General features: G+C 41.3%; 1 pseudogene across 1 annotated transcript; it reads left to right on the top strand.

The window, feature by feature from the left end:
• The first annotated feature begins 11,761 nt into the window (after nt 1-11,761).
• On the top strand, nt 11,762-22,266 carry LOC146554793 (cyclic AMP-responsive element-binding protein 3-like protein 2; annotated as a pseudogene). Its single transcript, XR_014889317.1, has 12 exons — nt 11,762-11,773; nt 11,870-12,113; nt 12,719-12,921; nt 13,024-13,102; nt 13,314-13,518; nt 13,841-13,987; nt 14,190-14,248; nt 14,550-14,618; nt 17,214-17,313; nt 17,539-17,668; nt 18,683-18,917; nt 20,204-22,266. The product of XR_014889317.1 is annotated as a cyclic AMP-responsive element-binding protein 3-like protein 2 (transcript).
• Nucleotides 22,267-25,981: the final 3,715 nt, after the last annotated feature.

The following is a 25,981-nucleotide window of genomic DNA, read 5'->3' as shown; positions in this document are numbered from 1 at the left end:
TAATATGGCTTTTGTGTTGTTAACATGTTTAATGTTATGTATTTTCTTCTATTTGATCTCAAAAAGCTCCTAAAACAGTCAGTGGTCACTGTTGACCTCCCTCGGCTTTTATTACCGCTAATCATTTATTTAAGCTCAGTTTTTAAAACCTTAGGATGTAACTACAGCCCAGCCCATGCAGCAGTATATGAATGACTAACCTCGTATTGTGGATGGATTATCTCAGTTGTTCTCCTGGCTGAAGTTTGGTCCTTTTACAGCATCCTGCCATGCGATTACATTTGTTCCTGACCACCGAGAACACTCATGTTAACTTTTATCGAGTGGAAAAAAAAGTTAGCTTGTTTATATTATGCTAACATAGCTGTGTCGCTAGCGGTCACGTAGCACATCATTATATACCAGCTAGCCAAACTTCAGTAAACCTACAAACGTCACTGCTGTTTAGTTTTCTGTCTTCATTTATGCTGGAAGTGATAGCAGAGCTGTACGTTTTAATTTGTTTCCAAAACCCCGCAGTCAGGACATGCTATATTGTATTTAGATAGAAGCTAGCGAGCTAACTTCCTGCTAACTTCTAACTCCTTTAAATGTCATAAATTCCGTTTTTCATGGATGCCTGGATGTTAAACGCAATTGTTACACCTGGTAGAGCAGAACGCTGATCATTTTATTAAAGATGAAAGACTTTAGACAGTTTTTCAACTCTCAGTAATGCCATAGTGATCGTTTGATATATGGACCTGCAGCGGAGTTTAGACCCAGACACGGCTAGTGACGTCAGACTGAACAACCAGATAGGTTTTTCCTCGAAAGCATCAGACCTTACAGTATTAACTGTTTTCACAAAAACAAAAAGTCTTGTATTTTTACTGCAGTTTGTCGCTGTTTTCTTGAAAAGCAATATATTTTTTATTATTAATAAGAAGCTTTTAGCAAAAAATAGTCTGCGTGGAAGATATAAAGCATTTGTCGGGGACTATTTTCAGCGGTGGATTAATACCTAGTGTTTGCTTCAGCAAAGACAGGGTTTTGGCCAACAGCAGAGCTTCATGACACAGAAGAATAAGATGCAGATTATCAGGCAGAATCGGTTCACTGTTGGTCTGTTTATGAACATTTGTTCTTCTCATAGGTTCCACTGTAAAAACAGGCTAAATAAATACAGGCTGATATCATTGCCTGCTCTCCGGTGAGGTCATTGTGTAACATCTGGAGGGTCGGTGGGGGAAGAGTGGGGGTTGCACAGATGATAGGTCAGTATGACAGGGAAAGAGTGGAAAGTGTGTGTCAGTCTGTGTTTGTGGGAGTTGAAGTTGGAACTTTTTGGGAAGCTGTTAGAGACAGGCAGAGGGGTTGGCGGGGGGAGGGGATGGGTTGGGTTTTACTCGTCAGGGGACCCTGAAACGGTTTTTCCATTTGTCTTCTTGTGGGTCTGTTTGTGCCGCCTCCGTGCTGCACACACGCATTTCCAGTACCATCACTGCATGCTTCAGAGAGCAGCTGACTCACAGCTCTGAACTTTGACTCGGGATGTTTTCCATTCCGGGACCTCAGAGATTCCCATTTTGAACACATTTCCTGTCGCGGCTCCATTTAACTGCTGACATTAAGGCTTTTTTTTTTTTAATAATTCAGCTTGAAACATTAATGAGGTCTGAGCCGCTGTGTTAGACAGGAAATGGATGTTAACCTCTGGAAACCTTTATTTTGAAATGGATCCGCTGCAACTTTTGCAAAGTTCAGATGTTTTTTGTCTTTGTGTTTGTTCATACGTGGGTGGAGGGTAAACAGCGTTGCTGGACTTAATGCCTGCTGTTATTCTCTCTCACATCCTGCTGTTTACATCCGTTAACCGTCTCTCCGCCCTACCATTATGTGTAAAAAGAACAAAGTCTGATATGTGATAATATCACTGCTGATGCTAATGCAGAATGTTTTGTGTGCTGGAACAGTTTCTCTAATTTAGGGCACAGAGTCTTCCTTCAGATTCACCCACAGCATCTGATTAGTCTTTGTGACCTCTGAGCAAGTGTAGAGCATAAAATCTGCTTTAGGATTGCTCAAAAGCTGCATTTAATAAATCTTTTTACCAGAAATTACTCAGTCAACTATATCGTAAACCAATTGTTTGGTTATGTAGCCTGTAAAATGTTAAAAGTGCTCATCACACACGAAAATAGAATAAAAAGTAGAGTAAATCCTCTCTTTTCAGAAGCTGTTAGTTATTTTTAGGTTGAAACAATTATTTGATCAGAAGAATTGCATGAGCATTTACCCCTTACTACACCTTGGTAGTACCAAGTCAGACCCCTTTTACCTTCAGAGCTGCTTTAATGATTTGTGGCAGGGATTCAACAATGTGCTGGAGACAATCCTCAGAGATTTTGGTCCATGTTGACATGAGAGCATCACACAGTCGCTGCACATCCATGATGTGAATCTCCCGTTCCGCCACATCCCAAAAGTGCTCTGAGATCTGGTGACTGTGGAGGCCATTTGAGTTCAGAGAACTTAGTGTTCAAGAAGCCAGTTTGAGATGGTCTGTGGTTCGTGTTGTGTTATCTTGCTGGAAGCAGCCACTGGAAGATCGATGCACTGTCATAAAGGGAAGGACCAATCTGGTCATTCTCCTCTGACCTCTGGCATTATTCACAGAGAACCGCTCACGGGATATTTTCTACTTTTTCGACCATTTTCAGGAATCCCTAGCGATGTTCATGTGGGAAAACCCCACTAGACCCTCCAGACCAGCCTGCCTGACAACAATTCCAAAACATTCAAAGTCACTGAGTTGCTCTCATGTGATTGGCTGATATTTTTTTTCTGTCCTCACTGCCTACTGGTTGTTTTTTAATCTGTTTCATATACTCTCAATAAGGGATTTCACTGTCAGTCCACCTCTTAGTGCTTTGTTTCACATTCTGCAAGGCCAATGTTAACTCTTTACCTCTTGAAAGCCTACGAGGAGTAATCCCTGAAGCTCATATTTCCAGCCTGCTTCCAAGACAGAGTGAGTGGGTTTGGATCAGTTAGCCAGGGGGATCTCTGCCCCCTCCTACCCTCGTAAAAACCCGGAAACTATTCTAATGGTCGACAAACCATGTCGTTATTGATTCATACTGAGCTGTCAAAACTTGTCATTAAGGGTAGAGTTGAGGTCGTCAGATGTTGTTTTTGTGGGGAGAATGGTTAAAAGCTTTTGTTTACATGCTTAAAAAATCCGGTACAGAGGCTTTTAAAAACTTGTGCTATCCTATAAATTACCATCATGTTTGGGACAGTCCTGCTTCAGAGGCTCAGCGTGTACCTAACCCAAGGCTGGAAGTAAAAAAGGCCCAAAAGCTTTAAGTGGCAGTTCCTGCAGTGCAGACATACAAAAAGTGCTTCTTTCAGCAGTCAGAAGAACTATAAAAAAAGCTGTGCTGCTCAGTGCTGGGCAGTTCGTCAGATTTTAAAAGCTTTGTAATTGATAACAGCCTCCTGTGAATGGAAATAAGCTGATTAGAGCAGTAAGGATGGAAACTGTGAGGTTAGAGGCCAAAAAACCCCAAATAATGAGCCAAAAGGTTTTGTGTTTGAGGGAGGATTAAATTGATAAAGTTTTAAAAATGATAACATCTAGTTCTTTGTTTTAAATGATAATAAATTTAATATTTTAGAGGTTTTGGCATCCTGTAACATTTCTTTCAGTTTTAAGTACCCATGACTGTTTAGAAAAGCTGAAAAAGTTTGAATTTGAATGAAAATAGTCATTATTTGTGCTTCTAATCATCCAGGCATCCTTGACAGCTGCTGGTTTTCTGCCTTCCTCTGTTATTATCCTCTCTTATCCCCTGGTGCACTCGCTGCACCTTTGATTACCAAAAGGGGGGGTGGTTAGCGAATCAAGCTGGGATCGAAGTCAGGAATCTGGGTCAGGGAGTGTCTCTATGTCCTTATCGGTGTGAGAACCGGATCGTGTTTCTCTTGGAATGAAGAGGTTTTTGTCAAACAAGGTCGTTCCTGGCTGAGCTTCACATCTCTTCAAATTCCCTCGTGGGCTGTGGTGAGACGGCTGTGTGTTTGTGTGCCTGCGGATGAAGCTTAAACAGCTGGATCTCTGTGAACTTTATCGCTTGTTTTATGTCAAACAGTTTGTTAAAAGTGATGGAAGCTGCATCCTGTGAGTTCTTACGGCTGTCTGGACATGTGGGCTCAGTGCTGGGCTCACCTGCTACTGCCACCTCCCCCCTCAGATAAGATCCAGATAGCCGAACCTCTCCAAGGTCTGTGATTTGTCTTGTTGTGCTAACACAGACAGTATCAATGCCACAGCGCGGACAGATCAAGCCCAGTGCTGCAGAGACAGGTTTAACGTGGTTCCAGACTGATTTATGATCCTGCTAGCCATCACGTTTATCTAATTAAACTAATTTATCTGTTCTGAAAGACATTTGTGTTGGCCTGATCCAGTGCAGTTTGTTTTTGGTTTGATAATAGCATGCAGGGATTTGTCTCAGTCTTCAGGCATCTAGTTGTGTTTGGTGACTCACTAAAATGTAACTGCAGAGAATCATTCCCTGTCTCATTCCCTTTTTTAAATGAGATCTTTCCAGGCTTGTCAGGTGTGACTGCTGTGATTCACATTTTCAGTTGTTTATAGTTTATTTCACTGCAGATTAAACGGCCTTAACCAAACAAATTTGAGCTGATTGGCTCTGAAAGATTCATGATAAACTAATAGGACTCAGTAGTCTAGCCACAACTACCGTATTTACCGTAATCTCTCCAGCAGGAGAATGTAAGGTACCTTGATAATAATGCTGTTGTTTTGACTTTATGCAATACTTCCAGGTGATCTTATGTGCGTTTCAGTTTCCATAGCAAGCATAAAGAAAAAACTCCCTGTTAACAGGAAGAAACCTCCAGCTCTCCAGATCCTCTGAATCTTTTGATGATATTGTGTAATGTAGATAATGAAATAATTGAGGAGCATTATTTTGAAATTGTTCCACAGTTTGTAGACACAGTTTTTGCAGATTGGTGCATGTCTGCTCTTTATAGTACTTTTTGCATTTCTGGCCTTTTGTTCCCAAGTCTCAGCTTTTTTTGAGACATGTCTCTTGAAATTATAAATTTGTCCCAGTTTAATATGTTTTCTGTGTTTAACAGTGAATAATATTTGGGTTTATTAGGGCAGAAGATGATTTCTTTCTATTTTTATTTAAGTTTTAGGAAGTTTCCCACCTTTTTTGGAACTGGGGTTGTAGAAAAGTTTATAAGCTTAGTTTTTTTGGGTGATGAACGAGGGTTACCAGTGGTTACCATCCTTTACTCACTGGACATCGTAAGAGAAATGAAACACAATAAAGCACATAGTTCATACTCATCAAAGGCTTGAACACATTCTACATTTGTCTTTGGTCAAACGTGTACATGAAAGGCAGATTACGAGTGTAAACTTTAAAACATAATAAGCCTTTTAAGCCAAAAAGTTTTCTTTAATAAAATGATGTAAAAAATAAAAGATTTGTAGGGGGCAGTTGGATTTTTTTAGATTAAAAATGGCAGGCGTGCACAAATATTATTCACATCATTATCAGTGTCATGTGTGACAGACTGCTTCTGAGGTCATCGATGAGTGTTTAAAGGTTGTACTTAGTGGAGAGCAATCTCTGCTCTTTGGCTGATAAATGCTGTGCACGTGTGCACACTTTAGCTAAGTGTTAAAACTGCTTGTACACATTGTTATCATTCCAGGGGGGAGTTTCACTCATTGCTAAAGTGCTGTTACCACAGCGGCTGAGGACCAAATATCCAAATATTCAAAGTGTTTTGGGAATTTCACCAGAGGGCCCACATTAGGAGAATCAAACTAGAGGGTGGGGGAACCGGATTTTAAGAGAATTTGAGAGCAAGTGGGGAAAGTGAAGTTAGAGGAGAAAGCTTCGCTTCTCTATCTCTTAATGACGACATAGCAGGACATGATAACAAAATGATGCGTTAGTCAGATAGAAGATTCCTGCAGATGAAAGTTCAGGTCTTCATTCAACCTTTCGCACTGGTTATCGGTTGATAATTGGACACGTGTTGGTTATTAGTGACAGTAAAGCGACCGGGACAGATAATCGGGATCCACATCAAACTATTGAGTCATTCAGTTGGTGCTGATACACAGACACGTTTACTTTATTAGGCTGTCATCAGCAAAAGTACACACAGCTGAGTCCAGGGCAAGGTACACACACAAACACACTCAGTCAGTCAGCTGGACACACACTAGAGGAGGGGGACGGTGGGGCCTGTGTGGTTTTAGTGTGATTATAGTTTGTAGGCATCTGGTTTGGGCTTTAAGGGGAGGAGGGGACATCATCAAACTTCCTCGAGCTTTAGGATCTGCTCATTAGGGTTAAAACAGATGCACATCGTACTTTACAGAAGAATTACAGACAGGGAAGCACATTCCTCTCCTCCCTCTGTTAAATTAGCTGCTAACCGGTGATCAACACAGATGTCGAGGCTTACCGCTCGCTGTTCTGCCTGGCAACTGGCTAGTGTGCAGTGGACTGGATATTTCTTAAATCCCACTGGTTTTATTTTATTTTCTAACATTTAGATGTAGGGTTGCTGTGGCTCATTTTCAGTTGGTCTTGGAGTCATGTATCAGCCATTACTGGTACTCAGTATTAAATTAATAAGATATATTCCTCATTGTGATGAAGATGCTGGGATTATCGTTTTATGCTTGATTTAAACTTTCTTACGTTTCTAAAAAGCCAAACTGCTTTGCTGTTTAGCTTTCTTTGTGCTATGTTAGCTCTCATGCTAGCAGTTGCTACTGATGCTAGCAGTTGCTACTGAGGTGTAAAGTAGTAACTCAAACCAAAAGCACATAACTGAGCCAAATTTCATATGAGTGAATGCCTATTTAGTACATATTTAGTACATCAGGGAAAAATGTGCTTTTCCCTGATGGTTGGGAAATGGTTGCTGACAAAGATAGAGCTGGGTCAAAAACTTCCTTGTGATTGTTTTAGTCACCAACAAGCTACAATCTCCTGTAGTTTGCACTGAAGACGCCGATTTCTGTAAACACTCGCCAGCTATTTGCCAAATCTTGAAAAAGTGCAACTCAAGATGCAGAATCTCTGCCTTCAAAGTAAAAGTTGCGCCCTTTGAAAGATTCTGGTTGCAGCGGTAAGGCACAACTTTTATTTTGAAGGTGAACTTTTCTCAGTTCATTCTGCAAGCAGTTGGTGACTGTTTTCAGACAAGTTGCCATCCTCCAAGCAAACTACTAGCAAAGCAATATCAGCAAATTCTACCAACATGTTGCCAACCGGTAGAGGAGTACACATTTTCCCTTAGCAACAGGTGGTTGCCAGAGGGTTCGCTGACTGGTCACTAGCCATATGTGAAGTAAACAGCTGTAAAGATATCAGTGTTATGGTCTGTCTCCACAGTGCTGTCTGCGTGCCACTTCTGGTGTAAAGTGAAGAAAGTCTTTAGCCTGTTGGCATTAATCTAACACAGTCACAGTCAATTTGAAACAGCTCAAACTCCAAAGTGTTTATCTAGCTCGTGTGTCCCAGTTTGGTGCTTTGTCTTCACCCCGTTTCCTTTGATGTGATCCTGATATATGAAAAATATTGTGCGGCTGCTGGCTGTGTTGTCTCTCTCTTTGGATGACAGGGAATTTCTGCGGACGGCACTGATGTCTCATCACAGCTCGAGACATTATCTGTCTTCATTTCCGCCTCCACTGACAGATTTCATCGCGACTTCAATTAAAAGATTGCGATCTGCGCCGTCAGCTGAGTCCTCTGCTTGTTTCTGCGTGTTACATTAGAAACATTATTATAAAAAATATGAGGGCAGCCTCTTTATTATCACCCCTGCTCCCTCAGATGAGTCAGTAACCTGCTGATTCTTGCTCTAGTTCTAGTGTAATCTCCCAATTTTCCCATTTTGGCTTCAGCTCTCGTGGTTGTTTCCCAGCTGGAGAGCGTCGGGTTACAGCCAGCCCTAAATTACACCTCTCTGTTGGGATGCAGGGGACAAAGAGGTTTCTGTTGTGCGTGATGAGCTACACCCGGCCAGTGACCTATGCTGCAGCCCAGTCTCACACACAACCATGACCACAAACTCCCACAGCAGAAATGACAGGGAGCTCATAAAGCCTCACTGTGTGCCTTTTGGTGTGGTTCTGTTTTCAAGCAGGCGGAGTTGGACCTCTCCCATCTCCTGTTCTCCAGAAAGAGGATATATTTGTTTCTGAGCCTCTATGTTTTTTTATTGATATTTTTAAACTAAACTTAAGGCAATAAAAGCTGATTATTTATTTATTTATTTTATTTAGTTTGTTTCAGTGTCATTGTGATATTGGGGTGGTATCAGATGTCCCATAAACCAGACCTTCTCTTGTAAACATGGATTTGCTCCGTATGTAATTACTCCTCCTCCCTGAAAGCTAAAAAAACACACCCACTGTTGTTTTTTTAGGTTTTGTTTTTTTCGTCCTTAATGTGATTTTAATGCTTTGTCACCCCCCTGTCTCACACAAACACACACACTTTTTTGTAGGAAGCAATATGCTGACATTATGCTAAAATAAACGCAGTCACATGGCTTAAGCTACTATGTTAGATGTGATTATGTTTAAGGTAATGAACCTCGTATCGTCAAAATTCTTAGTATGATAATCCTAAAATCTATACAAATCTAAAATTTGTGTAAAAGTACAAAAATACAGTTTAATTTCTATGTTTTAGGAATCTTGGTTCAGCAGATATAGCCTCACTACAGTTGCTGTGCATCTGCAAGCCACTTTTCAACCCACCTTCAACCCCAGATCTTTCTTTTCATGTTTTTCTGACTCTATCAAAGTCATGTATGTTGTCAGCGATGCCTGCTTTTACACTCTGACTCTCGCTGCTTGCTCGTGGTATACAAGCACAGGGAGGTCCCAGAACAAAGTCATACCGCCAAATATAAATCGCTGTAAATAGAAATGAGGATAGTCTTTGAACTGTAGCGTTATCATTATTATTTATATTTAAAATGACTATTATTACTGTAATTAACACCCAGATCTGTCAGTGTTTTATGTGTTTACTTGTTTAAAATGGTTTAAAGTAATAAGATGCCTCTTGGTAATGCTGCTGCTGCCAGGAGATGCTGGAATGAGGGTAAAGCTGTAAATGTTTGTCTACAGTGCGCACAGTTGTTCACGTTCTCTCTCTCTCTCTCTCTCTCTCTCTCTCTCTCTCTCACACACACACACACACACACACACACACACACACACACACACACACACACAGTAATATATGTTGATATAATGGGTTGTTTCCACTTATATGCGCTGTTCTGGAGGTTAAAATAGAACCCACGGGTGTATAAATGTGTAAATATTTGTCTTCCCTCTTGAATAGATTCACGGTGTGCTGTCGCTGTTTGCATTGCACACACACACGCACACACACGCACACACACACGCACACACACGCACACACACAGTGAAATGACCTCTGTATGCTGCCCTATAAGGGCCGTCCTCAAGCCTCTGTGTTTGTGCATGTGGGAGAAAATGCTAGAAGTTAAGCTCTCTCTTTCTCAGACTGTAATCGAAGCCGCATGCTTGGCATTTGGTCGTCCACCTTCCTCCTCTTTCCTCGTTTCCTGCATCTTGATTTCACTCTCTCTTTATCCCTCTTCTCATTCATGTATACATCTTTTTTTGTTGTCTGTTTTGTTGTTTTATAACAGTTTGTCCAAACCATCGGTGTCGTAATAGGTTGTTTTCCTCGTCTTGCTCTTCACGTGTCTCTAATTTAAATGGTTTTCTTCTCTCACACTGGCCAAGTCCCATGTAGCTGAAACTGCAATTGGAAACCTGCTTCTTATTTTGTGTCCCAGCAGAACTTGAAGTTGCATCACAAATGTTTTTGAAGCAGCGAGTTCAAGCGAGGACAGGGCTGGAAAAATGTAGCTTTGAGTTTGAAATGTATGCGATCCCTGAGGGTAACTGTACATCATTTCTGTTTCTTAAAAGAATGATACAATGATATATAAGAGCGATAAAACATCTCAAATAGAAAGCGTAGCAGACAGTAACACCACAAGGAGATAAACATGTACAGAAGTTCATCAGTGACAAAACTGCAGGGGATTTAGGATTTAAAAGTAAGAAAAAGACGTGTTTGTCAAAATAAATCACATGTTTGTACATGCCTGTGTACTCCTAGTGCCAATTCCAGAAAAGAAAAGAGAAACAAGCGTTACCCACGGGAGGCAACACAAGAGGAAAAGAGTTACCCACCTACTCGGGTACTTATGTTTTTTGCCAGTTTTTCCCCCAAACTGAATATGACGAGTTAATAAATCAATCTAAAAAGGACGAAAAACTGCACACATGATAAAAGTAATGGCCTATATTTTTTCATAATCTTTGTAATCTTAATTTCCTCTTAGCAATTTTTATGCATTGAATAAGTGTTTTGCTAACATATAAATCAGGCCTGCCTGCTTTCATAGCCCGGCTCGATAACTGTGACAGGGGATGGGAGACCTTAAAAAACACAAGATTATTTCCAGATTAAACTGCTTTAAATAGCTTTTATTTATGAGTGAGTGAGTGAGTAAGGGTAGAGCGTGGATGAATATCACTGTAAGTGTGCTGCAGAACTGAGGGGAGGAGGGAGCTTTTCCAGCCGAGCTCAGTGCGGAACAAAACAGAGGCACCAAGGGTAGACTATATTCAAACAGACTTACAGTAACTTTATTACCAGTTACTTTATTTTATATTGAATGAAAGTAATGCAGTTTTATCTTATTTCACAATTTAGTTTGGCTGAAACGATAACTGCCTCCATGCCGGCGACTGCTGTAGCAGGACGAATGATGTTTTCTGAATCCTGGCACCGACTCAGAAATGAACGACATTATAACGTTCTGCAAATGTTCTGCAAAAACACTTTAACTACATGGTATAATAACTTCAGAACAGAACATTGTGATTCTATTTCACTTTTGAATCGGTGATATCCACCTTTTAAAGTTTGTGGCTTCTTGGCATCGACGTCCATATTTGAACCCGTGTACACTTCCATTTCTGTTAAATTGCTTCAATTATCCCTTCATACATGTACATGTAGTGTTTCTGGACAGACCGGATATAAACTGGTTGGTGGTTTTTCTAGAAACATTATACAACATTTGTTGTATAATAGCGACTGCAAAGTGAGGACTTCATGGTTTTATCTACTGTTTATTGCTTTAAACTGAGTATGTTTGGGTTTATCTGATAGGATAAGACATCAATGTTCTGTTTTCCTTTGTCTTGGGGACCAAAACTGTTGAACTTGGAGGTCTAGTCTGCATGTTTTCTGCATGCTGAGAGGAGCAGAGGAAGGCCTAATCTCCAGCATACTTTGCTTTGGCTGCCTTTTGTTTATTAAAGTCATAACAGCCAATCACAGGGGGGAGATCTACACATGCTCACCTGCCTAAGAGATAAGGAATGTGATGATGGGGGATCAAAGGCTGGGAGGAAGAGGGCTTGTCTGCAAACTTCTGTATGTGTTTGGTAAATGTGTCACCACACTGAGAATCAAACACACACTGAAAGAGAAGCTGTGATTAGTGGGGGAGAGGTTTGAGTATTTGATTGGCTGCTTTAGTCTTCTCTGAGGGAGAGCTGAGGGAAACCTCAAGGCAAGGTGCCAATAAAGAGTTTAATAGTCTGTAATTACAGACTGACGGTCGTAGGCTCCCGACGATGTGGCTTTATGTAATTATCTGTCTGATTCCTCCTGCATGTCTGTGACAGGAGTTCAAATTAAACATCCTCTGAAAATTCATAGTGCTTTATTTCTCCTCCCTGCAGCACTTCTCCGAGCTGCTGGACGACCTCTCCCAGGATGCTTTGCTGGGTCAGCTGCTCAGCGACCCCTTCCTCTCCGGGGGGAGAGACTCGGTGGAGTCCATGGAGGAAGACGACGACGCCGACCTGTCCCCGTCTTCCCCTCTTCCGCCCCACATCACCGCTGAGCACAGCTACTCGCTGTGCGGTGACAGCCGACCCCAGTCACCCCTGTCACACCTGACCGGAGAGCACGGCAGCGAAGCAGGTGAGATGCCAACACAAAGATTGTGACTTTAAAGGACAACCAATCAAAAGCACCGGGGTGCTTGTCCTCAAGCTCACAGTGATTATTAATCACAGTTGTTGGTTTTAAAGACTTTTTATTTTTTGATACAAATCCTATCGCTGGGATTAAAAGTGTAGTTAAAATGAACTTCACTGGGAGAAAGTGGAGTCTCGCTGGTCTGGCCCACTTAAATTCAAAATATGTGGCTCGTGATGTAAAATCCCTGCTTTGATTCTCACGTCATCACACTGAGAATCAGACTAGAATCAGAAGAAGAAAGAATAAAAGACAGAAAACAGTCAAACAGCATCTTACCACTAAATCTGCTTTATCAAGGCTTTTATAGCTTTTATTGTGAAAGGACTTTAAACAAAAGTTAAAACTCAAAAGTTAAGATTGCTAATGAAGCATTAATGCTCTATAAACCAGTATTTGTTACCCGTTACCGTAATATTTATGGAGCTGCTCTGCTACTGTTGTTGGTAAGTGTTGGTATTATTGTGTGCAGTGGTAGATAAACCTTAATCTAATCTAATCTCATTGGTAAAGAGCACTAACAGGAGCACGCTTTGCCTCCTCTGCAGCTGAGTCCGATGGCGATTCAGCCGAGTGGCCTATGGAGCAGGAGGAAGCCATTGAGAGCCTCCTGTGTGAGACTCCCTCCCTGCTCCCCACGCTCTCCCTCTCTCTGGCCACCAGTGAGGGGTCCCAAACGTCCGAGGGTTCGGCCCTGGCCCCTGCTGCCACCTCGGTTCAGGTCACAGTGAACCAGAGCAAAGTCATCAAGGTGAGAAACGATGGTTAAATCAGATATTTGTGCTCTTTTCTTCTTCTTTTTAATGTTTGTAACATTTTAACACCTCCTGTTTGTCTTTTCCTCTGTTTGAAGATAAAGGAGGAGAAAATCAGCCCTAAAATTAAACTGGAGCCTCATGAAGTGGACCAGTTCCTCAATCTCTCACCAAAAGGTCAGTTCTTTCCTCTCCTCTCTTTCCACTTGCTGCACTTCTGTAATGGTGTGCTACGAGGACCCCTGCTGGTGATTTGTTTAAATACCTCACAGCTGAGTTTGAAAACCCCTGAGCATCAAAAATGGTTTCTAAATTTAAATTTTTATAATTTTTCTCTGTTTTCTCTGAGACTGAATGAATAGCTAACAATCCAGCCGCTGTGTTTTAGGTCTGGAGTCTCTACAGATGCCTCCCACTCCCCGAGTTCCCACAGCAGTGACTCAGAGGGCAGCCAAAGCCCCGTTCACGCCCTGCCTGGCCTCTCCTGCCCCACATCCCCCACCAGCCCCCCTCCATCCCAGGCTGGCCTGAAGGTGTCACCACGAGGTGCTTCGTCCTCCCTCTCCAACTCGCCTCTGCTCACCGCTCCTCATGTAAGATTAAAGGAAATTTTAAAAAGCCCATCAAACCTCAAAGAGAGCAGAATAGCAGAGTAACGTGTTTCCAGCTGATGTAATTAAAATAACTGGGTTTTTTTGCATAATTTTCCTGCTGTTTTTGCTCTGCAATCCATGAATATTACTGGACTTTCCACCTTTTCCACTCCTTTCACATCCCTTCTACAACCTAATGTATATGTGCAGACTATCGTGCCAAAAAAGAAGTTATAGTGTAAAATTCACAAGCATTTTTTAGACACCCTCCCTCTTTACAAAGTTGTAAACAATGTTTACGTTTATTTGTTGTTTCCTGTAGAAACTGCAGGGTTCTGGGCCGCTGATCCTGACCGAGGAAGAGCGCCGCACGCTGGTGGCCGAAGGTTACCCTGTTCCCAACAAACTCCCGCTCACCAAAGCTGAGGAGAAGGCACTTAAGAAGATCCGCAGGAAGATCAAGAACAAGGTGCCGATGTAGAGCACAGTTCGTATTTTGGATGATCTGAGCAAGCATCCGTGATCATCCGTAAAGAGTCTAAAAGACTAGGAATATGTTTACTGCAAGTTAGAACAAAATAGTTAACAAAAAACAAGAAAATATTTGTCATGTCAGGCGAATTTCTGATTTTTCTACTTTTTCTGATTCTGTTTCCTTCACCATCTCTCAGATTTCAGCTCAAGAGAGTCGCAGGAAGAAGAAGGAGTACATGGATGCTCTGGAGAAGAAGTAAGTCCTTCTTTTTTCCTCTTTCATGTGAAAAACAATGTCAGGATCACTACAAATAGCAAACAGCTATTAATGCTGCATAAACTTTAGTGTCCCCTTTTAGAAAAAATGCTAGGTCATCTAAAGTATCCACATTCAAACATCATCAGGGTGAATCTCGGCATTACCGAGGTGTGCAGAGTGAAAGCAGCTGTTCTTAAACTACAAATAAATCACGCTAGAGTCAGAACAGGGAGAAAGTGGTGCTGATGAATGAACGGCGTTCAGTCACTGACCCTGCAGTACTGCTGTCTGACCACAGGGTGGAGACCTGCTCCAACGAAAACAGCGAGCTGCGCAGGAAAGTGGAGACTCTGGAGTGTACAAACAAGTAAGAGCAGCACACACGGACTCACAGTCTTAACCTCGTATAGGATTGATTTAATGCACAGTAACGGACCCATTTTAGATCCTTAACTTCTGAAACTACATAAAAATATAAAATTACCACATAGAAGTTAATTATTTCCTGCAAGATGCTTTTAAATTGCCCCTATTGGTCAAACATCAAATTCTCCCTCCTCTTTTGGCCTAAGGTAGGTAAGTAAACTGTCTTCACGAAGCACTTCCAGCAGTTCCAACGAGGAATTTTTCCGAATTAGAGAACGCGAGCACAAAAACAAAAGGATAACTGAGGTGGTAGTCCAGTTATTTGGGCTCTTTACAGATTCAGCCTCTGTCAGTGGCGACACAGATGAGTGAGCGACAGAGGCGATGACAAGTGTGTCATAAAGACTCTGGGATGGTGACAATCAAAACACCAGGAAAGTCATGAGGGAGGACGGGTTCACACCTAAAAATGTCCCTCCCTGGGCGCATGCTGGATTTAACACATCCTTGGGGATTTGGCTTTTTTTCCCTCTCCCTCTGTCTTTGTGAATCTCTAAAGGCATCTGTTTTTATATCACGCAGTGCAGCTGAGAAAAGCACGGAGAATGAGTGGGGAAACACTGACTCGCTTTTATTATTTGCAAATAGAGCTGAATCAAAAGCTCCCCGTGGATGTGTTCAGCTGCAATTTTGCATCCATGCATAATCATGAGGCTATTTTAATGTGAAATGCTCACCCTGCATCAGATAGACAGCGCTGTTTGCTCTCGTTATGCATGGATGAACCGTGCGTGCACCCACTGAGTGCACTGTGTTAAGTATAGCTGCCTGGAACACAGCTGTTCTGGGGCTTGTTTTGCACTCAGTGGTTAAAGTGGGCTTTGCTGTCAGTGTCAAAAACTTAATGAACCAGTTGCATGCGTGGTGTGTGTGTGTTTTTTATTCTGGGACACCTGGACAGCCAGCTTATGTTGTCGTTAAGCTCAGTTCCTTATTTAATGAAGCAAACGAGAAAGAAAAATTTCAGAAAAATGTTTGACTTGTGCAAAAATAAACAGCAGATTCTTCACTAAAGTGCAAATTCTGGATTTTACAATAAGGATGCTGATGTAATTTACTGCGATATCATTCACATTAACATGCAGAATGTGTGGGCGCACAATTCAATGAGTTTGCATAACTTTTATAGACTGTATATAAAAGATGGAAGCCACCATGAAGTCACCCAGTGGGTTTGTACTCTGTATTTTGAAGCTTGCCACCTTGTTGTTTTCAGTGCCATTAAGGCAATTCTTTCAAAAAAGCTCAAACAACACAAACAAAGAAGAGTGGTACAGTTAAGCATCTCCGATTAGCAAATATGAGGCCCGGTACACAACTACAGCTCCCCCTATCTGTCAATCACAGCAGCCAATATCTGGATAAATAATATTTATAAAATAAAAACACCACCATGCACTTATGGTGGGGGTAATGAATGGGGATGGGGGTGGGGGAGGGAGACTATCAATCGAACCCCAAATTGTAAAACATGCTTATTACTACTGTAAAATGGACATTTTAACATGTAAGTCTATGGGATCTGACTCACTTTGGAAGTCGGCCTCAAGTGGCCAGATGAGGAACTGCAGCTTTCTGATGCTTCCACAGTGGCTTCATTTTTCAGTCCTGGAGATGGCAGTACAGAAGAGTCTGCAAACCTGTTCAGATTACAACAATGTTTTTTTGTTTTTCTAAACAAAACAGAACAAATCAGCACACACATAACAACTAACAATGTCTTTGCATGTTAAAAAATTAATAAAGAAACAAAAGTTAAAAAAAAATATGGAGAAAGGTTGTTCAATGAATAGACATTGTGTGTCTGAAATGATAAGCTGATCCTTTCTCCCCTGAGAAATTAAATTTTAAGCTTTATTTTAAAAATATCTCATGGATCGTGTCATGTCAGTGCGTTCTAAGCTGTTTGCTTTCATTTCACACTTACATTCAGTTACACTTACACTGAGTGTAGAGACAGAAACAGCTGACAAAAAACATCAAGGTAGGAAATTTAAAAATAATCATAGAAAACCAACAGATTTAAAGGATCGAGGTTAACTGGGTTAGCCGTGTCAGGTATTATGTTGTGTGTTTTTAGCTCTATTGTTGGTTTCTGGTCACGAGTTCTAGCTTAGACACATTGTGTAGTTGTTTTTTTTGTTTTTTTTGTATAGCTAACCCTCTTACCACTTTGTAAAGAGAGGCTTTAGAAACTGGGCTCACACTTTGGTGTCCCGTGGTGCGAACGCCGTTTCCAGCACTTTGACAAAACTGAGAAAATGTTCGAGGCAGTCTTCAGTGTTGACACACAGATCACAGACCCACAAACAACTCTAAGCCAGGAGTCGGTGTGTTTTGTGGTCACCGAGTTCAAAAATGAGTCGGAAGAAATGTAAAGTGAGGCAGGTGTTTTATTGTGCTAAGCTGTAATGGTTTGCACTGTCTTTACGCGATACATTAAATGCAGATTGTCTATATGGTGAAAAAAGCATGCACGATGCACTCAGGTGTGTGTGTGTAACCTCTGTGTGTGTGTGTGTGTGTTTCTCCACAGGTCTCTCCTGCAGCAGCTGCAGTCTCTCAAGGCAGCCGTGGCAGGAAAAGTTTCCAAGTCCTGCAGGATGGTTGGCACCCAGACATCATCATGCTTAATGGTACGTGTGTGTGTGTGTGTGTGTGTGTGTGTGTGTGTGTGTGTGTGTGTGTGTATTAACAGAGATTGTGCTGATGAAACATTGATTAAAATATTGAATTAGAAACATCTGCTCCCATCGTTCATTAGCAGCGTAGCATTATGTGTGATTCATAATTTATTTGCCTCTCCCTCCCCTCTCTCCACCCTTCTTCTTCTTCTTCTCTTTGTGTTTGTCTCTCTGTAGGTGGTTGTGTTGTGTTTCGCGCTGTTTTCGGGGAGTTTTTATCCCAGCAGCTTTACGCCACGCTCCACCATCACTGAAACGGGCCTCGCTTCCAAACAGCTGGATGTCAAAGAGTCCTACACAGCTACAGGTAGTCACACTCACCAACCCGCACTCTATACACATGTTTAATACACCTTACTCAGCGTAGTTACAGCGTGATTTAGCCTAATCACATGCCTAACGTAAATGCAAAAATATAGTATTGTTGGGACGGTTAAATATTAATGTAAATATGAGAGGAAAGTATGAATATATTGTACTTGACATAGTCGGGTTTTCTGCATGAAAACAAAATAAAACTGAACAAAACAGCAAAATATGAACACAAATAAATACCCCAGATGTTTTTCAAAGATGTTTGCTAAACAGCTTTTTGCTGGCAGGGCAGATAGATGACCTCAGATGAACTTTAGAAAAGTTGATGGCATTTTGTGTTCCTGACTTTTTCCTGCTTCCATCAAAAACATACAATTGTACATTTGTCCAACGGCTCTCAGAGGCAGAGTATCACCATGGTTACGCTGATACTTTGATTACACAGAAATGTTTGCATTTTCCGTATGAAGCCGTATATTCATGCGTGTGGAGCTGAGACGAGTGTGGACACACACCCACAGTTCGAGTCACCTTTCCTGGTCATTTCAGCTTAAGTGACCTGCCCTGCTGTTTCCATTGTAATGAATCATTAGTTCCCAGCTATTAAACTTTGGTGGTCCATTATAACATTGCTGCTAATCAGATGCCTCCTACAGCTACAGAGACTGATTAGTGGCGTTGACCTTTCACTGCATCCTCTCTGCTTCCTCCCACATGCACGCACTTTTTCTTTTGTAAGAGAAACCAGATATAATTTTCTTAACAATCAATTTCAGTTTCCTCTCCCATCCTGCCCACATGCACACACACTCACACACACAAACCCACAGGCTGCACAGTCTTTTCACCAGGCAGACAATAACATGTGGTGCTACACAGTTATAAAGTGTGTGTGGGCTGGTGTGTGAGTGAGTGTGGAACTAAAAATGATTTTCCTGACACCACACAGTCATACTTTCTCCTCACAAAAATTAGGCACTAATAAGCACTTATCCCCAACTTTTAGTTAAGTCGAGGAGTCTGTTATCGACTTTCGAAGACGAACAGCCGCACCTCCTCGGCCTGGGTGGTGAATATCCCGACCAATGGGAGGACACGCCAGCCGTCGTGATGGCAGCGTGGCGCCGCTCAGAGCAGCAGAAACTCGGGGTTGAGCCCACCAGGATGGAAACACACCCACCTTTCAGGAATAAAAGCAACGACACACAGACGTCAAAAAACCTGCTCCTTCACCTGCACAGGTAAACACACAGCACGATGAGGAGTACTCGGATGATGATGATGATGATGATGATGATGATGATGGTACTGGGAGTAAACAGAATACCTGAACTCGATCAAAAGAAAGAGTTCACCCACTTTAACTTTCTCGATAAGATTAAAACCTCACTTTTCTCACAGATTTACCATAGATACAATTTTAATTATGATGCTCGTGAAAACGCAGATAACCATGACCTGTAATAACTAACACTACCTCCTCTGAGCACACTGGGAGTCTTGTTTTAATCACAAATCTTACTCCTCTGCATTTAACCCATTCACCCAGTGAAGCAGTGGGCAGCCATAGCGCCCGAGGAGCAGTGTGTAGGGACGGTACCTTGCTCAGGGGTACCTCAGGGTAGCCGATCAGTGGAGTCGAAGCCCGACCTTCCGATCATGGGGCAACCACTCTACCTACTGAGCTATCCCTGCCCTAAGCACATTGAGTTTAGGTAGAATGAAAGTGCTATATAAGTTAAAATTAACATCAGCCTCTATATCCAGGCAGGTTAGCACAGCCAAACATCGATCCGCCCACCATTATTCAACAGTCTGACATAAAGCCAGGTCATTAGTCCTCAGCTGCTAACCCACTTTTGGTTCATTAAATATATTTAGGTTGGGTTTTGGTTATTGTAGTTTTGTTTACTAATCTTAGTTTAGTGGAGAAGTCTGAATCCAGCGGCGCGGTTGTGTTGTGTGGCCTTCGTCTCCGCGCTGTTTATAACCCAGTCAGACACCTCAGGTCATCAGGTGCAGATCTTTTCAGTGTTCGTAGAATCAGACCCAAGTGTGCTGAGGGGGCCTTCAGTGACTGTGGTCCTGTTCTTTGGAACAAGCTGCCTGCTGACCTGAGATCAATCATCTGTGCTGACATTCAAAAACAGACTCGGAGCCTTTCTGCTCACAAAGACCTACACTCAATACCCGTGTGTGTGTGTTTTCATGTATTATTGTGCTGCTTTCACTGCTTTAAGCCACTGAAAACCTACACAGGTTTTTGTGTTTGTATTTTCTGTTAAGCGCATTGAGTTTAGGTAGAATGAAATGTGCTATATAAGTTAAAATTGACATTTTTTGTTTGTTGTTGCGGGGGCTCCCATCCGCCTTAGTTATAGACCATCTTTGTATGTTTGGATGGTTAAGCGTTTGCTGAGGTGCAGCAGAGTTTTGGCGTCTTATATGTTGGCTTCCTTTGAGCCTGACACAGAGAAGACTTTATTGTAGTGAACTGAATCTCATCCAGTTGTTCTGTGTCTCTCAGGTCTCTGGAGCAGAGGACGAACGAGAGCAGAAGTAAAGTGATAGAGCTGGAGAGAACAGTCAACGAGACTTCCTGAGATTTAAATTCACACCAAAAAAAACCCCAATCCTTCCTCCTTTACTCCCCACGATGACCTTTGACCCCTCTCTGGAGCATGGTTCAGTGTCCTGGAGCAAACCTCATATAGAAGCTTCCACTGCTGATATTTTAAGGTCATTCTTTTTAATGCCATCTCTGCTTAATCAGATACACTGTAATGGTAGGAATAAAAAAAGAGTAGAGGGGCACTGGTTGCCTTAATTTCTGAACTAAAGTTGCACTGAATAGTTTTTCACAAGTCAACTTACCAGTTGTAGTTGTTTTAATTGATCCGGCTCGAGACACTGTGTTTAAAAATCACACTTAGAGAATTTCAAAGAGAGTGTGGCATTTATTCGAGGGGTAATTATATTAAAATATGACATGTGAGGCTTTTTACAGGACACTGATGAGAACCGTTTATATTTATAGACGCTTTTGTTGATGTTTTTTTTTTCAAAATTTATTGCTCTTTATTGCTATTAAATGTTTTTATTTCATTCCAGTAATGCGTACAGCCCATTTTTATACTTGTTTGTGTTCATACTGTGTTTTGTCTTTTTATTTTTATTGTACTCTTTTTATATATTCTTTTTTTTTCTTTTCGAGGGCCTAGCTTGGGGTTCCTGCACTCGTGTAACATTTTTGACTGGGTTAAAACAATATATTCAATCTACACTCACATTCTTTCTATTTCCTCAAGGAAATACTGACTGAAATGTTCAAACCCAACCTGAAGTGGGTTATTCTCGTTCATATTTGGCACGTGGGGACCCCGTTAGCTGGTCTTCGGTTCTTTTTGTACGACAGTCACCGTGTGCCAGTCAGAAGCTGATATTTGAGACGTGGTTTCCTGCAAAATTATTTTATTTTTGTTCCTTTATAGGTCACGTTTGCCCATTTGACCTCAAAATGCAAAGAGCTAACTGAGATGATTGATACCACTGTCATACCTGCATGATTAATATTGAGCTTGAGCTAAGCTAACTGCTTCTTATTTACTGTTTAGACACTGCTGGCCTCATTCTGGCGCTGAGCATTGTCTAGTGAGGTTTTAGCATACTTCGAAAAGTTTAGCTCATCTGAAAGTGGCTATGAATGGTATCGATCTCATCAGACTCTTGGTGTAAAATCAGATTGGAATAGAAAAAAACAACAGCATGTGATTGGACATTTAAGTTGAAACCACGGATTCAGTTTCTGTATCATGTTTTTTTGTTTTTATCTTAAATCCTGCAACACTTTTGCCTTGCACACTTTAGCTGTCAGCTCCAGGAGTCTTTTACAGCTATTTTACAGCATTTGCCAAAAATATTTCTTTCGAGAAATGGGGAAAAAAAAGTTTATATTTTTGTAAATATGAGTTGTTAATAAATGAGAACGTCTAAATGTGTCTGGGATCTGTAGTTTGTGAACCAATCCATTATTCATTCTGACTCTATTTTGGGCTCTGTGCTGTTGATAAATTATGAACGTAAGACGTCTTAGCCGCAGGCTTTGTCCTGACTTTCTGTTTAGCTTAATTCCAGATCACAGTGACTTTAAAGTGTCTTAACTGTCCACCTCAAGTGTGTTACACATAGGTTTTAAATGTCTGAGCTTTGCTGCCGTCAGCTGTATGATACCAATCAGTAACAGAAGCTTTTTAAATTAAAGTTAACCCCAGAACCCGTGGTAATTTACAGCTCAGGATTAAAAACAACAGTTTTTGACCAAATCTACAGACTGTAAAGCCAAAATATGCATTTGAAGCTTTGTCAATATCAAGAAATGGATTTGTCAGCTTTCAATGACGCTCTTTACACATTTCTCACTGCCAGAACAGAAAGATCATCAGAGACTCGAGATGAGCACGCTGCCCTTTTGTTACGCCAGAAAACTTTTTTCCAAATAAAATTGAATTTCCTCGCTGCTTCTGTGTAAAACCAGCCTTTCTGTCTTTATGCTTTCAAACAAATAAAGTATTTTCCTTAGTAAAAGCATAATATTCACGAGTTTGTGTGTTCATTTGTTCGTTCTTTTTCAGTCTCTCATGTCGACGGTGTCATTCCTTTAAGTCAAGAGTCATTGTGTTTTACCTCTCTTGCAGAAAGTGTGCTGTGATAAGTGTTTGCATGGTATAAATATTCTGTACCACCTCAACCAGTTTGATCACAGCCGTATTACCGAATCTAGAACCAGACTAACATATTGGTTGACTGATGCTGATGCTAATTCTGGGCTATTGCCAGTAACTTACTCAGTATTTACTGTATGCTGTACAATATTTACTGATTTAATGAAGTTGACTTATAAAACACAAAGTAATGAATGGATGTGGTAATTAAGAAAAGGTATCATCACTTATTTAGCTCCATAGTGAGTTGCACAAAGATACAGTTTTAGTAAGTTTTTTCTGTCCACCACCAGGAATTTTCAATTAAATAATCAAGATTTGAATAAAGTGCAGACATTCCGTTTTAATTCAATCTGAACCAAATATTTTACATTCATTGTTTAGGAATGACAATTATTTTTATACACAGTCATATCAAACGCTGAAAAATAATTGAACAGTTGACTGTCAAGCAGTTTAATGACCAGGTGAGGCCTGTCCCCCTGTTATTTCATGACAAATGAAAGATTTGTTCCATTTGAAGCTATTTCAAAGTGTTGCATTTGCATTTTATGGCTTTTGATTGTTATATTTTAAACATGAGGTCCAACAAGATGTCAGTGCACATGAAGGAGCCTGAAGGAGTAGCCAAACAATCAAGCAGCAATCTGGTTCATTCAAAACAACTGGGCATCTCAGCAACAGCAAAAGACAACAGAAGAAAAGTGCACGATGCAAGAAATATTTATGGTTAAGGAAACTAACTTTACAAATCAATATAACCAAGTCAGAAACACGCTCAAGGAGGTAGGTGTGAGCGTTTACAACAAGGTGCAAACCACTGGTTAGACTCAAGAACAAGAAGGTCAGACTTTAAAAGAAACCATCTACAAGAGCTGGAAAAAACCCAATAAAAGCATCCTTTGAACAGATGAAGCTAAGATGAACGTGTAGCAGAATGATGGGTGGAGAAAAGCTCGTGATCTGAAGCACATCATCTGTCAAACATGGCGGAGTGTATATGGATGCCAGCGAAGATAGGTTGTTAGAGTTTATTGATGATGCGATAGCTGATAGCAGCAACATCTTGAACTGTGGGGTGTACAGGGCTGTACTCGCTGCTCAAATTCAGTCAAACCCTGCAAACCGATTGGCTGCAGTTTCACAGTGCAAATGGACAATGACCTGAAGCAAACTGCAAAAACAACCCAAGAGTTTCACGGGGCAAAGAAATGAGATATTCTTCAACTGACAAATTAGTGACCTGACCTCAAACCAGCAGAGCAGCTTTTCAGTTAGTGAAGATAAAACTGAAGGCTGATCGACCCACAAACAAGCAGCAGCTTGTCTGCGGGTCAATTTAGCCTTGTCCTAAAACCTCTGTAGCCGACTACATGAAGAATTCTGGCTTATGTACCAATATGGATATTTCACTCTCTAAAAGTCTCTAAAAGTCTCAAAAAGTCGAAATCAGTTTGGCACAATCTGGAAAAAACCCCCACAAATATTATGTATAAAATCAAGGGCTTTACTCTATTAAGTAAAGGTTATTAGTTTAAAATGAACTTGATCAACACAGATCCATGAAGGTCTGTGGGAAAAGACATTCATTTAATGCTAAAGCTTAAAACAGCCTTTAATTTTTAAATTTTAATTTTTATGTTTGCTAATTCCTGTGAATTATTTTCTCACTCAGTAAAGATGCAGTGCTAATAAAACCCAAACTGTCACAGCTATGACTGCACAAATGAGCTTTTGTTGTTTGTTTCCATTAATCTTTTGCGGTCATTTGTTTGTATTTAAAAAAAAAAACAGCATAAACTGTAGGTTATGTAATATCAATATCTTTGCAAGCTCCTTTGACTACATTAAAGACATTAAAACTAAGCTGGTGACCATAATTTCTTGCTAATGTCAAAGCTTCAAAGTGTGTTTTGATTTACGTTAGACACAAACTCTATTAGGACACAAATGAGCCTTGTGGTTAACACGCTGGCCAATAGGGGAGATTTTATCTTCTCCATCATGACAAAGATCCTGAAATAGATTAGCGGCAGTGTCTCATAATGAGTAGTGCGAATTGCTCTGACAGTTCCAAGACAATACGCAGTCCCACAGCCTCATTCCATTCTAGTCTCACAGCAACGCAGCCACAATGAATCCCACTAAACACTCCACCAATGGTGAATCATGCTGCCATAAAACCAATATAAACATCAGAGCAGACTCAGAAATACGGTATCTGATGAAACGCTAGTGGCAGAGAGTTAGTGCAAACTACAAGGAGCTGCGGTCTGATTTCACACTTTGATTCAGTATTGCAGAAGTTTCCAGCCGCTCTACTCGTTAATTATGGATGAAAATCCTTTCATCGGGGCTCACAGAGAAAGCTGCTGCATTGTTTTTGCCTTCAAGTCCTGATGGGAGAACGCTCATCAAGTTTAAAAGTGAATTTCACTCCTGGAGTGTTGCGTGAAAGCCAAACCCTGCACAGAGGGGAAAACCCCCAAACAAGTGATCAACATTACAACCACTGACAATGATAGCAGCTCTCAGTAACACCGGTCATCTGTTGGGATACCTTAGGCCCCGACATTCATGCTGAGGTTAATTTTATACGTACCCACCCATCTTGGCATTGTTGCACACAAAGCACACCTATACATAGCAGCGGCATTCTCCCAGGAGGACAGTGCACTAAACCCCAAAACCTCTCAGGGCATTCATCTCGACTCAAACTCCCCAGATACCAATCCAACTGAGCATTCACAGGATGCAGTGGAACAAACTCCACGACCCGTCTGGCCCAAAGGATCTGTTGTTACTGTGCCTCAAGACACGCCCGGATTTCCGTGTCCAGGCCTTCACAATAATAGGCAGGTTCTTTTAATATGCAGATTAGTATGTCAAAACTCTGAGTCCTAATTATCAGGTACTATGTAAATCAGCATTTATTGATACCTTTGGTCATGTTTCTTTAAGTTCTGCTTTTTATTATTAAATTTATGGAGTTTTAGATGCCTGTTTGGGTGGTTTTCTATTCTAATGCTCGTTTCTTTGGCCTTTATTTAACTTCAGTTTCTATTTGAGTTTATTTCTTGTGTGTTCAGTTCCTTCAGTGTTTCCCTCTCTCTCATCTTTACTTGTCTCATACTTACCTCCTTGTCTCACAAGTGGCTGTGGCTCAGGTGGTAGAGTTATCATCAACAAATTAGAAGGTTCCTCGATTCCTGACTCCTCGGCCCATGTACTGAGACATCCTTCTGCTAGGTGACGAATCTGTATGACTGTTAGAAACCACTCAAGCATGGATAAAAGCACTGTGTGGAAATGAAACTTGAAGCAGAAAGGTGCTAGACCATTTACTGTTTCTTACTTCCTGTAAGGTATTAGGAACATGCATCTGTATCACGACTCCCTCGGTTAATTCTCATTTTACTTTGAAGGTTTTTTTTGACTTGTCTTGGTAGCCGGGAATCGGTCTGCCAGGACCTCCGCTCTTGGCTGCCACCCGACTCACGATGCACCCGACCCCTACGGTGCCTCCTGTGGGTGCTGGGCCTGCAGGAAGATGGGCCCATGTCCCTTTTTCGGGCTGTGCCCGA

The sequence above is a fragment of the Mchenga conophoros genome, linkage group LG17 (assembly GCF_057382185.1).
Source record: "Mchenga conophoros isolate Kocher_MC1m ecotype Shallow Benthic linkage group LG17, M_conophoros_male_GT1.1, whole genome shotgun sequence".
In the NCBI taxonomy this organism is placed as follows: Eukaryota; Metazoa; Chordata; class Actinopteri; order Cichliformes; family Cichlidae; genus Mchenga; species Mchenga conophoros.
Note: the sequence above shows the minus strand (reverse complement) of the source record. Positions and strands in the feature narration are given on the sequence as shown.